Raw genomic sequence first — 14,526 nt, forward strand, 5'->3', positions numbered from 1 at the left:
GCTGTCATCATTAAAGCAGCTCCCTCGTTCATTTCCAGCCTCTTTCATCATGTTGTCACCACAAACTCTTTTCCCACCCGACACCCTGGCTCACGTCTGTGTTTGTTCGGCCCTGTCCCTTCCCTACTCCCCACCAGTGGGAAATCCAGATGGTATAGAGGCTCCTATGGGGTGTCTGCCTGTCCCCACCCTGCAGCCTCCACAGGTGTTTCTCCTGTGGGACCTGAACCTGACTGCTGCTGCTGAGACCGGGGTTACACCTGTGCTCTGAGCTGGCCAATCAGCTCCTCTCTCCCAGGAATTTGGAAAGAACTGAGGGCAGCTGGTCACTCTCTTCTTGCGGCTTGGAGGAAGGAGAGGGTGTCGGTGTCTGTCTGGCCTGTGCGTAGGAGAGCAGTGCAAGTTTGCCTGGAGGAACCGAGAGAGAAGCAGACACGTGTCCGCCCCATTCATCCAACAGGTATTTACTGACTGCCTACTGTGCCGGGCACTGGGGATGTAACAGAGGAAAAAAAGGACAAAATCTCTGCCCTTATGAGGCTTACATTTTACAAAGAAGATGACAGAAACGAGAGAGAAAAAGAGGCCACCTAATTTCTGATGGTTCCTGAGACCCATCTCTGACCCTGGGTCCCATGAAACAGCCCTGCACCCACCCAGCCAGCTCCGCTTTTTTGACTAGAGGGTCAGACAAGGTTCCTGGGCACGGGGGCATGGTTAGGACTCGTCTGGAGGTGTGCCCAGGGCCAGGGGAGCAGGGGACAGGGAATTTAAATGTGGCCAGGACTCACAGGAGACCCCCTAGGGCAGGTGAAGGTGGCCTGGGGGCTGACTTCTGAGCCAAGGAGAGTTCAGAGGCATGAGAAAAAGTGACCTATTAGTTGATCATGGAATATGCTTCCATTAAAAAATTGAAATATAATTATTATTTTTTTATTTTTATTTTTTTGCTGTACGCGGTCCTCTCACTGTTGTGGCCTCTCCCGTTGCGGAGCACAGGCTCCGGACGCGCAGGCTCAGCGGCCACGGCTCACGGGCCCAGCTGCTCCGCGGCATGTGGGATCTTCCCGGACCAGGGCACGAACCCGTGTCCCCTGCATCAGCAGGCGGACGCTCAACCACTGCGCCACCAGGGAAGCCCTGTAAATATTTATTATTATTAAAATGTTACTTATAAAAAGCTCAATACCTCTGAAGCCCATCGCTTAGGAAGTGAAACTCCCATCCTCGCCACGATAAAACCCTCCCTTATTTGTCATTCACTAGAGATACCCAAATTTAAAAGTTTGAAGGGATGAATGGATGGGTGCATGGACAGATGGATGAACGGACGGGTGGATAGATAGGTGGGTACGAGTACACCAATGGGACTGTACTGTATATCCTGCCCTGTTACCTACTTTTGTAAAGAATTGTGGCAAGAACACCTAACACGAGGTCTGCCCTCTTACATTTTTCAGTGGACCGTATAGTGTTAACTGCAGGCTCATTGCTGTAAGCAGCTCTCCGGGGTTCATTCATGTCACATAACTAAAGCTCTATACCTAGGGAACAGCAGCCCTGCAGTCACCCCACCTCCACCAGCCCCTGCAACCACCAGGCTTCTCTCTGCTTCTATGAGTTTTGACTATTTCACTTTTTTTTTTTGGCCACGCTGAGCATCTTGCAGGATCTCAGTTCCCCGACCAGGGATTGAACCCAGGCCACGGCAATGAAGGCCCAGAATCCTAACCACCGGACCACCATGGAACACCCGAGTTTGACTATTTCAGACCCTGCATATAAGTGAAATCATGCAGTATTTGTCCTCTGTAACTGGTTGATTTCACTGAGCATAATGTCCTCGAAGTACATCCATGTTGTCACATAAGGCACCTTCCCTTAGCAGAACAGTTTCCTGATTTTTCTTTTTTCACCAGCAATCCAGGGCTATCAAATAAGCTACTGACCTACCAACCTGGTCATTCCTTCCCCAAGGCAAGAGGGCTGAGCTCTGCTCACAGCCGTCACTTCTGGTCAACTGTAGGCTGGTTTTTAGTGATACCCGTGTGGTGAAGTCCAGTTTTTCCTGTTAAGCTCTTGTTGCCTTTGCAAATCTTTTCCACCTGATCCCTGGTGGCGGTTGGAATGACAACACTGACATGTAATTTACATGTAACTGAGCTACTCTCAGAAACAGCCAGCCCTCCACTGATCTCCAGGAGGAGAGGAAGGACGAACAGGCACCTGCTCACAGGCCCAGGTATGAGGTGCTGTGCGTCGAACCTGCTGCCGGGGATTTATGGGGAGGTTGAAATGCACATGTGCCAGCATTAGGGTGTCATTCACAGTGATAACTTTCTGTGCTCTTTACAAAACCACGAGAGCTTGGAGATCATCGTGTGTGATGGAGGAAGATGCATGAATATAAACTTTCTAGCCATATCAACTTTATTGAGATATAATTCCCATATTGTAGAATTCATCCATTTAAAGTATATAACTTAACTGGTTTTTAGTGTATTCACACAGTCGTGCAACGATTCTTACTAATTTTAAAACATTTTGTTACCCCCTAAAGAACCCCCGTACCCATTAGCCATCACTCCCCATCCCCCCGACGTCTAGCTGTTAGCAACCAGTAATCTACTGTCTGTCTCTCTGGGTTTGCCTACTCTGGTCTTTGCATATAATTGGAATCTTACGATATGTGGCCTTCTGTGACTGTCTTCTTGCACTTAGCGTAAGATTTTCAGGTCCATCCATGTTGCAAGATATAAGTACTTCTTTCCTTTTTACCGAGGAATAATAATATTCCATTGTAGGGATGTCCCATGTTTTATTTATCCATTCATCAGCTGATGGGCATTTGTGAGCTGTTTTCACTCTTCAGCTGTTATGGAAAACACGGCTATGAACATTTGTGAACAAGTTTTTGTGTGGACACATGTTTTAATTTCTTTAGGTGGATATCCAGGAGTGGAATTGCTGGGTCCTATGGTAACTCTGTGTTTAACCTTTTTTTGTTTCGTTTTGTTTTGTTTTTTGGTACGCGGGCCTCTCACTGTTGTGGCCTCTCCCGTTGCGGAGCACAGGCTCCAGACGCGCAGGCTCAGCGGCCATGGCTCACGGGACCAGCTGCTCCGCGGCATGTGGGGTCTTCCTGGACCGGGGCACGAACCTGTGTCCCCTGCGTCAGCAGGCGGACTCTCAACCACTGCGCCACCAGGGAAGCCCTGTGTTTAACCTTTTGAAGAACTGCTGGATTGTTTTCAGGATTTACCTTTTTACATCTCCATCGGCAGTGTCTGAAGTTTCCAATTTCTCTCTGTTCTTGCCAACACTTGTTATTATCTGTCTTTGTAGCCATCCCGGTGTGTGTGAAGTGGTATCTCATGGTGGGTTTAATTTGCATTTCCCTGATGGCTGATGAAGTTGAGCATCTTTTCATGTGCTTGTTGGCCATTTGTATGTCTTCATTTGAGAAGTGTCTATTCAGGCCTTCTGCCCATTTGAAAATTGAGTTTTTCATCTTTTTACTATTGAGCTACGAGTTCTTACATAGCCTAGATACAAGTCCCTTATCAGGCATATGATTTGCAAATATTGTCTCCCATTCTGTGGGTTGTCTTTTCACTCTCTTGATGGTATTGTTTGTAGTGCAAACGTTTCAAATTTTGACGGAGTCCAATTTATCTATTTTTTTCTTTTGTCACTTGTGGTTTTGGTGTCACACCTAAGAAGACTTTGCCTAATCCAAAGTACGTGCATTTACTCCTATATTTTCTCTTCTAAGAGTTTCTTAGTTTTAGCTCTTCCGTTTAAGCGTGCCGTCCATGGTGAGTGCATTTTTCTGTGTGGTGTGAGGGTGGGGGCCAGCCTCATTCTTCTTCATGTAGACATTTTAGCCACTTTGAAGAATGTAATTTTGTATCCAAGCAGCCTTCTGGGAGAGGCACTCTCTCAGCATGTGAAAAGCATCTGGAACACTTGCTAAAATGAAAATCCTGGGCTCCATCCCTGGAGATTCTGATTCAGCAAGTTCAGGGTGGGCCCTGGGGGGCTGTTTTTCTAGCAAACATCCCATTATTGATCTGTGTCTGTGGACCTGAGCTCTGGGGATCACTGCATCGTTGTTGTGGAGGATCCTTGTGGTCAGAACATGGAAATTCAAAAGTAACTGGAGACATCCATCCCTGGCAACGTGGCAGATTAGATATCCTGGTGACCCTTCTTAACACAAACCCCTACAGATTCTGAATGAAGTATGAAAAAAACCTCTAAAATTATAACTGAGCTGGCAAGAAAAAATAAAAAATATAGAGAGACCAAAAATGATAAGAACGTACGAATCCAAAGAGACAGGGGAGAGCTGACCCCAGAGCAGCCCGGGAAGTATCTGCTGACCCCTAGTGGCCCAGGGCTTCAGCTGAAATGGTCTCTGCATGGAGACTGGAGGAAAAACGCAGTCCCTACAGGTAGAAATAGAGCGGCGGAAGAAACATTAGCAATACGTTTAATTAAACAGGATTGCTGTCCAGAATATGCAGAGAACACCCCAATATTACCAAAATACAAGCAACCAACTAGAAAAGTGAAAACAGACATGAGCAGATATTTCACAGAAGGAAACATGAATGATCAGTTAACTACAGTAGATGGAAAATGCTTAACCTCGTTAGTAATCAGAGAAATGCAGATTAGGGTCACGGTGATAGCTGCCTGCCCCACCCACCACCAGCATTTGACAAAGACATCACCAAGTGTTGGAGAGTAGTTGGAGAAACTGGAATTCTCCTGCAGGGCTGGTGGGAGGGAGCATTGGGTTTTAACCATTTGGAAAACCGTGAAGCAATCATCTACTAATGCTACACGTGTCTGCCCCTCGACCTGGCAGTTCCTCTCCTAGTATTGCCAAGAGAAACGCGTGCATATGTATACAAACGTGTTAATAGCAGTTGTCTTTGTATTAGCCCTAAACTGGAAACAACGCGTTCATCGATCGTGGCACATTCGTATAATTAAATGTTCCATGACAATGAAACAAACTCCTGATAAATACCCCAATATGGGTGAGTCTCAGAACCAGACCGATTCATCTAGATCGAATGTATGATTCGATTTAGATGAAGTACAAGAACAGATGAAACAAATCACTGTTAATAGAAATCAGAAATAATTGTCACCTCTGAGCAGACCATTGCATGAGCAGGGGCACAAGGAACCTTCTGGGGGCTGTAAACGTTCTCCATCAGTCTGGGTAGTAGTTACGCTCAAACCTTAAGCCATACACTTAATCGGGTATGTTATATGTTCATTTAAAAGCTGAATGCGTTTGAGAGAGGCTTAAATAGCACACACACGTGACTGAAGAGAAAACTATGAAGCAGGCATTTTGCAGAAGGAAACATGAATAGCCAACTACATACATGAAAAAAGCTCGATCTTTTTAGTAACCAGGGATATGCATACCGTACTGGGATAGTGTTACATGCCCCCAGACTGGCAGTAATTCAACTGGCAGCTCCTAATGTTGAAAGAACGTGAAGCAGTGGGAGCTCATACAGACTGCCGGCGGGGGTGGGCAGGTTACCGGCTTTGGAAAGATCAGGGTCACCTGGTAGAGCAAAGCTGTGGTGCGTGTGGACCGGCAGCAATGAGAGGCTGCAGGTGAGTTAACAAGTGCGTTAGCATCACCTGAGGAGCTCGTGCAGCCTGGAGGTTCTAAGAGCCTCCCTGCTGCCCGACACATGCTTGCCTTCTTGGGCGCGGCCGGGCGTGGGCACACTCTGAGAACAGTTTCGCGTCATCAGGCACACATGTCCTGCTACCAGCCTGAGTCTGAAGCTGAAATGCAAAGAAGGGCAGAGCTGAGAGAATCAGAGAATTGGGGACTCAGACCTGGGGCTGGATGGAGTCACCCCTGACACCTGGCCTCCCCTGGGTGTCCCGGGAGACTCTTGGGGGCACCTGTCTTGAAAGATCACCCCACTCTTCTGACACTGGTACGTGTCCCCCGTGAGAATCCTGAGCAGGGGCCCCGGCTGGCAGATGGTATGGTCTCTTGTCAAACAGTCAGCTGGAGGACAGTTCCCGTGACATTGTCAAAGCTTCTGTGATCTTTCTTTGCTCGTTTTAAGGAGAAGGTAGGGAAAGGGAGAGAAAGAACCTGAAAATGGAAGTACAGCCAAGTATGGCATTAGCCGTGGTGGTGTCCTGGCAAGGACAGGCTCCTTCCCACTAACTGCAGAGAGAGGACCCAGGACTTCTGTGCTTCTCCCTTCCTTTCGAAAGCTATTTAATCATGTCTGGGGAGCATGGTTTATAGGGTGAACCACTGTCCCAGTTTCCATGGGACTGAAGGAACTGCGGGGCTTTCAGTTTTAAAACCAGGCCAGTCTTGGGCAAACTGGGACGAGTTGGTTGCCCCATCAGGCTGATCAAAGCTGGGACCCACAGGCCAGCTGCCCTCAGGGTTGGAGACACTTAGCAAAGCCTGGGGCAGAACACCAATGGCCCATCCTCTACAGCTGTGATCATAGCTGCAGAGTAAGAGGAGAAGTAGGGCAAGAAAGGAGGGAAGGAGGGACGAAGGCCACCAGGTCCGGGAAGCCCTTTCCTTCTGCAGAGTCCCTCCAGTGCCCTCTATTGACAAAGCTTAGCACCGTGCAAAGAAGTGCTGAGGGAGTCCTGCCCATTATAGCAGAGCAGGCGCTGAAGGGTGAGTCTGGAGCTGAGCATTAAACATTCAGTAAGTGGCACGTGTGTATCACTAATTTGTTCCTTTTTATTGCTGAGTAATATCCCTTTGTGTGGATGGTCTAAATTTTGCTTATATATTTACCTATTGATGGGCATTTGAGTTGTTTCCTGGCAACAAAGCTGCCATACATATTTCTATAGTTTCTTTTTGAGGATTCACTCTGACCAGAAACCTTGCTGATCTCACTTACCTCTGGTAAGTTATCAATGGATTCTTTTATACGTTTTTCATACCTAATCATGTTGATTGAGAACATGATTCCTATTCTCTCCAGTCTTTAGACCGTTCTCTTTCTTGCCTTGCAGGGGTGTGAGACCTTTAGTACAATGTTGACTAGAAGTGCTAATAGCAAGTCGCCTTTTTATCATTCCTGATCTCAGTAGAGAAGTTTTCAATATTTTACCATTAAGTATAAGATTTGTTATCAGGGTTTTTTAAGATATACTTTATTAAATTAGGAAGTTAATTGCTCCTATTCCAAGATTGCTAAAAGCCGGTCATCTTAAAAAATCATTATTGTTGAATTTTTTAAAACTTCTTATTTTATATTGGAGTATAGTTGATTAACAATGTTGTGATAGTTTCAGGTATACAGCAAAATGATTTAGTTATACATATATATGTATCTATTCTTTCCACAAGGCCAAAACTGGTATGTATTATTGCCCACTTGTACTATGCATTATGTCAGAAACCCCAGCTTCCTGTGAGATCAGGGTCACTTAGCCCCACGAGCGTAATAATTTACTCCTTTGCCTGCTGGTCTACCAGTGTGAGGGGCCCCAAATTACCAGGCAGTGATTACAGTTTCAGTTCAGTGGGACACTTACTGTGTCCCTTGGTGGAAGCATTCCACATCCTAGGGATGCAGAACCTCTAATTCCACCAAGCCTGACCTTGTGGTGATGGGAAGCAAAAATTCTTCAAATGGACCACAGGGAATGATGGTGGGGGGACAAATCCTGCCACTGCTTGGGGTCCCAACTCATCAATTCTAGCTCCTGGGCACACGGTATCGTAGGATGGCTCTTGTTGATAGTGGCTGTCTCGTCCTGGATCTGATGGTACCCCGCGTGTGATGCATGGCTCTGGTCACGTGGTCACTGGATGTCCCACAGGTCAGGCACTCAGTCTTCCCCAGAGCCCCGCAGACTGTGGTGGAGGCGCGGCCCCGCTCAGGACCCTGGCGTCTGTGCTGCAGCTCGTCAGGGCTTTTTGGAAACTCCACGTGGCTCCATAATCTACACAGGTGTGTCTAGTTTGACTGGCTCTTCCAGGTCACCTGGCCAAGTGACAGGGCAGCTCGCACCGCAGCCTGGACCTGCCGTGGACCCCGCTCCGCAGCCTCCTGAATTTCTCAGTAAATGAGCCAGAGCCGTCTGCCAGTCCTAGGAGGCCCAGCAGGCACCTTTGTCTCTCGGTGGGAGGAGGTGAAGGCACAGCCACTTCCTCTTTACCTCGAAGGGAACGTCACGCCCCAGCCCACTAGACCCGCACAACTTCCCTCATGTGGCAGGACCCGCAGGCAGGATGCTCAGCTCCCTCTAGGCACAGAGATGCCCACATACCAAGAGTTGCCACTTCCTGTTTACCAAGTCGTTAGGATGCTGCCATGTGTGTCACAGACCAGCACTATTTTGTGGAATCAAAGTCAAATGTCTTCGGATTATACTGTGAGGAGCCGATGAGTGTCAGGGGAGAAGGGAAGAAATTAAGACTCAAGGGAAGACACCAATTTATTTATTTTTTTAAATTATTATTTATTTTATTTATTTTTGGCCGCGTTGGGTCTTTGTTGCTGTGCGCGGGCTTTCTGTAGTTGTGGTGAGCGGGGGCCACTCTTCGTTGTGGTGCGTGGGCTTCTCATTGCAGAAGACACCGGTTTATAAACATATAACTAGCTGATTTGGTTATTGACCATCAAAATGTCCTAATGCATGTAGGTAACCAGCAAGTGGGTACTAAGTTGTAGTGTTTAACTCTATTTATGGAACTAGAGCTGCAGTAGTTGCCCATCATCCTAGTTTCAGTAAACAGCAGGTGTTTGTGTCAGTGGTCTCACTGAGCTTACTTTGACGGACTGTTTTTCATACTTTTTGATCAGGCTCATGCTGACACTCTGTTCTTTTCTAATCCTTGGTCAGACTTGCTCTGACATTCTGTTGTTCATAATTTTTCATCAGTGCCTCCTATGGCTGCCCCCTACCGAGTATCTAGTATTGATTAGTCACACCTTTTAGCTGTCCTCTGTGCGTGACGTTAAGTTCTCCCAAATATGAACTCCAGCTTTGGGGAAATGACCACAGCTTGGGTTTTCAAGCCCAGTTTTGGTAAAAATCCAACAACACCCTTACTGTCCACCCGTCTCTCACCCATAGGAACTGCCTGGTACAGGGTCCTGCACACCAAGGCTCTGATGGCCGCTCTAGCCGGCCCGTGGTGGTCATTCCATTTCCTGTTACCAGCCCAGGGCAACCACTAGGGGACGGGATCCCAGCATCGTTGACCCTAGGAAGGCCGATTCCTGTGCAGCAGCTCTGTCAACCTGGCCTAGGGGCAGCCGCCACCAGGCTTCTCACTGACTCAGTGCCCACACCTCGGCTTTAGCCAGAGGGCGCCCCTGGTCTCTCCTGGGAAATGTGGTCGGCTGGGGGGCTCTCTGGCCTCACACAGCCTGTCGCATGCACCCCTCTCATCCTCACGCTGCAGGTCTCGTCCTCAGTCCCCTGAGGGCGGCTTCAAGGTCCAAGCTTCGATGAGCCGCCCATCACCACACAGGACTCTTTCCAGGGGTCCTCGTCTGAGCCACACAGAGTTTTCCCCACCAATGAGCTCCCCTCTCCAGCCTCTGTTCTCCCTCCTGGCCCCAAACGCCCTGGTTCCTGCCCACAGGCCCTGCAGCTCCTTGGTGAGTACGCAGTGTCCTCCCCACGTGGGTGAGGCTAAAATTCACCCTAGTCATTGACCTGGAGGGAATGCAGGGAGTGAGGGTGGGTCTTGAAGAGGGAAGATATCATCCCATGAGGTTCCAGGTCTTGGCTGGTCCCCAGGCAATCAGAGCTACTCTCCTTTATCAAGTGGGCGAGAATGAATCTGCTGGCCGACGGGATTCCAGGGAATGTGGGGATTCAGTATCTTCAAGACCCCATCCCAGATCTCAGCGTCCTGACTGGGAACTTCATTTTAGTCCAGATCTTCTTGGCTTTGCATTCAGGGCCCTTTGAGCTCCCAGGACGTTCCAGCAGCACTGAGGTGCCCATTGCTACAGTTAGCTACAGTTGGCATGTGAACTGATTCCAGGATCCCATCTTGAGGGGTTGCTTCCTGGGCTACTTTTAGGAAAAAGTACCAATTCGCCTTTAAGTCTCCCAGCAAAGCAGACCATGATTTAAGGACCTTGGTGTAAGTAGTTTATTTAGGAGGTGATCCAAAGCAGCACAGGTGAAGAAGTGAGGAAGGTGAGGCAGAGAAGGGGGCAGCCTTAAGTGGTGGGTTAACAGCAGGTTACTGTTATGGGAAACTGGCTCAGTCACACGAGGGAGGCCTGGGAAACTGTAGAACGCTGGTCGGAGAACTGCGACGCTGACCCCCAGTTCCCTGTGGCTCCACTGAGGGTGGGCTCTGGGGTGTTAGCTTCCCCACACCTGTGGGTCATGGCCGAGGCAGCCACCTTGTGCTGGAGGAAGGCCTCGGGCAGAGATACAGATCTCAAGGCAGGAGGCTAAGCTGCCAGTCCGCAGATTGCTGGAGAATGGTTACTGCAGTGGCTGATAAACTCAGGAAAGCGAAGAGGATGAGAGGATAAATACTAATCTTAAAAGCAGCCAGAGGAAAAACAAGACAGTACACATGAGGGAAAATAAAACAACGGAGACCAGAAATCAATGGAACTAGATTTTTAATGTGCTGGGGTGGGGGGGAGGGGGCAGAATATGTATATATAATTTCTACTATATCCTGTGAAAATATTCTCCAGAGATAAGAGCAGAAAAAATAAAAATGAATCAATGCATATAAACCATTTTCTAAAAAATAGTTAAATACATTTATTAGATAAACAAAAGCTAAGAACCTTTGTCCCCAGCAGAGTTGTACTATCGTAAATGCTAAGGCAAGTCTTAGCATCATTAGAATGAAACCAAATGGGAACGTGGATCTGCAGGAAGGAATAGGAACACCAATGCTATGAACTGAAGGCTTGTGTCCCTCAAAATTCCTGTGTTGAAGGCCTAACCCCCAGTGTGATGGTATTTGAAGATGGGGCGTTCGGAAGGCGAATAAGATTAGATGCGGCCATGAAGGTGGGGCCCTCAAGAGATTAGTGCCCTTATCAGAAGAGACCCCAGGGATTTTGCTCTCTCTCCCTGCTCATCCATAAGGGAGAGGTCATGTGAACTGTGTGTGAGATGGTGGCCACCTACAAGCCACGAGAAGAGGTCTCAAAATGAGGCCTTGCTGGCACCTTGATCTTGGGCTTCCCAGCCTCTAGAACTATGAGAAATAAATTTCTGTTGTTTAAGCCACTCAATCTGTGGTATTTTGTTATGGCTGCCTGAGCTAAGACAAGTGACTGTTTAAAACAAAGTATGTTGGGCTTATAATGTATGTAAAAGGAAAGAAAATATATGACAATGACAGCATGAAGGCTAGTGACATAAATGGAATAGCAACTACTTTTTTCTTTTTAATTGAAGTATAGTTGATTTACAATGTTGTATTAGTTTCAGGTGTATAGCAAAGTGATTCAGTTATACATACATATTTATCTATTTTTTTCAGATTCTTTTCCCTTATAGGTTATTACAAAATATTGAGTATATTTCCCTGTGCTGTATGGTAGGTCCTTGTTGGTTATCTATTTTATATATAGTAGTGTGTATATGTTAATTCTAAACTCCGAATTTATCCCTCCCCATTTCCCCTTTAGTAACCATAAATTTGTTTTCTATGTCTATGGGTCTATTTCTGTTTTGTATATAAGTTCATTTGTGCTTTTTTTTTAGATTGCACATGTAAGCGATATATTTGTCTTTCTCTAACTTACTTCACTTAGTAGGATAATCTCTAGGTCCATTCATGTTGCTGCAAATGGCATTATTTCATTCTTTTTTATGGCTGAGTGGTATTCCACTGTATAGATATACCACATCTTCTTTACCCATTCATTTGTTGATGGACATTTAGGTTGCTTCCACGTCTTGGTTATTGTAAATAGTGCTGCAATGAACATTGGGGTGCATGTATCTTTTCAAATTATGGTTTTCTCCAGGTATATGCCCAGGAGTGGGATTGCTGGATCATATGGTAGCTGTGTTTAGTCTTTAAAAGAATCTCCATATTGTTCTCCATAGAGCCTGCACCAATTTACATTCCCACCAATAGTGTAGGAGGGTTCCCTTTTCTCCACACCCTCTTCAGCATTTATTATTTGTAGACTTTTTGATGATGGCCATTCTGATCGGTGTGAGGTGATAGATACAAATCATTGTAGTTTTGATTTGCATTTTCTAATAGCGATATTGAGCATCTTTTCACATGGCCTTTGGGCATCTGTATGTCTTCTTTGGAGAAATGTCTATTTAGATCTTTGGCCTATTTTTTTTTGATATTGAGCTGTATGAACCATTTGTATATTTTGGAGATTAATCCCTTGTCGGTTGCATCATTGCAAATATTTTCTCCCATTCTGTAGGTTGTTTTTTTGTTTTGTTTATGGTTTCCTTTGCTGTGCAAAAGGTTTTAAGTTTAATTAGGCCCGATTTATTTTTGTTTTTATTTCCATTACTCTCGGAGACAGATCCAAAAGGATATTGCTGCGATTTATGTCAGAGTGTTCTGCCTATGTTTTCCTCTAGGAGTCTTACAGTATCTGGTCTTACATTTAGGTCTTTAATCATTTTGAGCTTATTTTTGTGTGTGGTTTCAGAGAATGTTCTAATTTCATTCTTTTACATGCAGCTGTCCAGTTTTCCCAGCACCACTTATTGAAAAGACTGTCTTTTCTCCATTATATATTCTTGCCTCCTTTGTCATAGATTATTGACCATAGGAGTGTGGGTTTATTTCTGGGTTTTCTCCTGTTCCACTGATCTATATTTGTTTTTGTGTCATTACCATACTTTTTTGATTACTGTGGCTTTGTAGTATAGTCTGAAGTTAGGGAGCCTGGTTCCTCCAGCGGTTTTTCTTTCTCAAGATTGCTTTGGCTATTCGGAGTCTTTTGCGTTTCCATGCAAGTTAAAAATTTTTTTTTGTTCCAGTTCTGTGAAAAATGCCATTGATAATTTGATAGGGATTGCACTGAATCCATAGATTGGCTTGGGTAGTACAGTCATTTTGACAATATTGATTCTTCCAATCCGATGGAATGTCAACTACTTTTTGATTAGTGCTTGCATGGTATACTCTTCCATTCTTTAAAACTTTCTGTATCCTTATATTTTATATTTAGCACTTTTAACATAAAAAAATAATCAGTCTGACAGATATTGAAAAACAAACTTGTGGTTACCAAAGGGGAAACGTGGGGCAGGGAAGGGATAAATCAGGAGCTTGGGATTAACACACACCACTACATATAAGATGGATAACCAACAAGGACCTACCATGTAGCACAGGGAACTCTATTCAATATTCTGATAACCTTTGAGAAAAGAATCTGAAAAAGAATGAATATACTTTGCTGTACACCTGAAACTAATACAACATTGTAAATCAACTATAACCCAATAAAATTAAAAAAAAAATCCGTCTGACAATCTTTGCTTTAATTGGATATTTATTTGCATTTAATATAATTACTGCTCTATTTCAGTGCAAGTCCATTATCCTATTATTTGCTTTTCATTTTCCCAGCCTATTCTATGTTTATTTTTCTTCTTGCCTTTTGAGTTATTTTTTAAATGTTCTAGTTTTCCCCCTCAGCTTAATTAAAAGACCCTTTGCTCTTTAAGCATTTACTTACCAGTGTCTAATATGGATTAGTTTTACTTGGTCCTAGACAGGACCAGGACTTACAGAACTGAGCACTCCTGACTTGCAGGCATGTGTTTTAAGAACCTCAGGATGTTCTGTTTCACAGTCACAGCTTTGCCCTCCAGCCTCCCCTTCTTAGTGCTCTTCTCCGAGTTCCACCTGACACCACCCTTTAGAATTTCCCTTAGTGTGGGTCTGTCGTGATGCATTATTTTCCATTCTTATTCGTCTGAAAATGTCTTTCATTCTTAAAGGACTTTTTTTGCCAAGCTCAAAATCTGAGGTTGGAAATTATTCTCTCGGCCCCCTGAAGGCACCTTTCACTGCCTTCTCATTTTCACCATTTCTATTGAGAAGTCGTCTTTAAGTCTTATTACTGCTTTTTGTTTTTTTAAAGTAACTTGTCTGTTTTCTTTGCTTAGATTTTTCTCCTTGATTTTTCAGCAGTTTTATTACTGTATGTTGAGGCGTGTCATTCATTTTCTTTATCCTGTTTGGTGTTTGTCTAGCTTTTCTGGTTGCTCTCAGCAGGAGGATTTGTCTGAGTCACAGGTTTATTGTTGCTGAAATCCGGCAACGAGCACTTCATTTAAGTACTCACCAGATACTATTTAACTGAATTGTTAACTATATGTGGTCTAATAGCCTTCTGAAGCTGTTCTGTTTTCCCTTCCGTTCCTCAGACTTGTTCTGGAATGAACCACCGAAGGCATGCTGGATTGCTTTCGAGACCTTGCTAACGGCCACTTCTTGTACGATTCCTTCCCTTCTCCTCTGCTTGTGCCTGCGCATTACTTACCTTTGCTGGT

Source organism: Grampus griseus (genome assembly GCF_964374135.1).
Source record: "Grampus griseus genome assembly, chromosome: 6".
Taxonomy (NCBI): domain Eukaryota; kingdom Metazoa; phylum Chordata; class Mammalia; order Artiodactyla; family Delphinidae; genus Grampus; species Grampus griseus.